Source organism: Zingiber officinale, chromosome 7B (genome assembly GCF_018446385.1).
Source record: "Zingiber officinale cultivar Zhangliang chromosome 7B, Zo_v1.1, whole genome shotgun sequence".
NCBI lineage: Eukaryota > Viridiplantae > Streptophyta > Magnoliopsida > Zingiberales > Zingiberaceae > Zingiber > Zingiber officinale.
Genome location: NC_055999.1, coordinates 94,081,694 through 94,083,618, shown reverse-complemented (window position 1 = coordinate 94,083,618; position 1,925 = coordinate 94,081,694).

Genomic DNA, 1,925 nt, shown 5'->3' with positions numbered 1-1,925 from the left:
TGTGTTCTTTTGTTTTTTCTTTTCCTTGTGATTTGATTGTTCTTAGCGGTTAACTTAGGGTTACTATGGGAAGGTTAAATATTTAATTTTCTTAAAAGGCTTTGTCTAGTCGGTGGTGGTTGCTCTCATATCCAAGAAGGCCAAGTGCCTCGCCATGCAGTACTGGAAGCCAATTTTGGAAATAGATATTTAATTGTCTTCGTGACCTAGGTGATTTGGATCGAACGTGTTAAGTTCCACAGGAGATCCAAATCTAAACCTAAAAGAACAAATAAATTAAACTTAGGATCAAACGTGTTAAGTTCCGCAGGCGATCCAAGTTTAATTTAAAAGACCTCATGGTAGCTAGGAAAAGGTTCAGACCTTTGTACAAAATTTTTGTACAGTGGAACCGTTAGGTTTTCCGAGTAGCAACCAACACTTCCTCTCCTTAAGCAAGGTAGGTTGTTTCTTTTTAGGTCTAACCTTAGTGTTCAATTTCCTAGGATTATCAACCATGTTAACCCTATTTCTATCATTATATTTAAATCCATAATTATGCATGGATAAATAATCTACATTATTTTTTGCATGCATAAACCTAGTGCTTGAATTAAAATTTGAATTAAAATTCAAGTTAGGGTTTACCTTTCTACTTACTATTGGAGCTTCCCCTTGACATGAGCATCCACATGGCTTCTTCCACTTTCTCAATTGCATCTTCTTGATTTCCCCTTCCTTGGGCACTTCGTGTGGTAGTGACTCTGCTCACCACACGTGAAGTAAATGATGTACATCTTCTTCTTGATACCATCCTACAACACACATTAATTTTCAAAAGAACTTTACTGAGTTTAGGGTTTACCTCCTTTACCATCTTGAGCAATGGATATATACTCTTGTAGTGTCTCATCTCCCCGCACTCAAAACACTTAATGTGGACTTTAGTGCTCTTCTTGGTAGTTAAAGTTGAGGGTTGAGCTTCCAAGATTTCCCCTATCTCAGACTCTTCTTCCTCCTTCGAATATGTGGATAGTTCCAGTTCTTCCTCCTTGTCGGATGTTGAACACGTATAAACATCTAATTGGTCATTCTCCTCCTCTTGGACCAATGAGCCCTTCTCCTTGGGATCCTCCACTTCTTAGACTTGTGTAGGGTATTCATGAAGTGCAATCACTTTTCTCCATAGCTCATGAGCAAACTCATACTCACCTACACGTGACACAATATTAGAATGTAATAAATTTAATACAATTTTAAGTACCTCCGTATCCTTCTTCGATTGCTCCCTTTGCTCCTTGGTCCAATACCGATGTTGGAGATGCTTCCCCTTCTTGTCCGTTGGAACTTCGAAAGGAACTTCCAAAGCGGTCCAATGGTCCCAATCCATTTGAAACCATGTCTCCAACTGCTTTCTCCAATACTTGAAATAATCTCGATCGTATGGAGATGTGATTCGGATATCCCATCCTATCGGACCTTCTGACTCCATCTTCTTCCTCTAGTGTTTGTTCCTTCCAGCGATTAGTCCTTCAAGATCGCTCCTTGCTCTGATACCAATTATTGGGACCTTGATGCCCGGCTAAAGGGGATGAATAGCCGATCACCCATACTTTGCTTCCTACACTTGTTAGCACGCAACGAAAATATAAAATACAAACTTACAAGAATAGAAAGCTAATCCTAAGCTCTAGAATGACAAGAAATAACAAACGCAATGACATGTTTATGTAACATGATTTGGAGATCACTTACTTCTACTCCACGGTTATCCGTAAGGTGGACGATCTCAATCTATCGGTTGATGACTCCCCAGAAAACCTCCAGCTAGCTCACGTAGCTCCTTATGGGCGGAAAAATCTCACCACAACTCTCACAAGAACACTTGGGATGCTAGGGCAATTGGAAGACTGCTAATAGGGATTAACCACCTCTATTTCATCAAC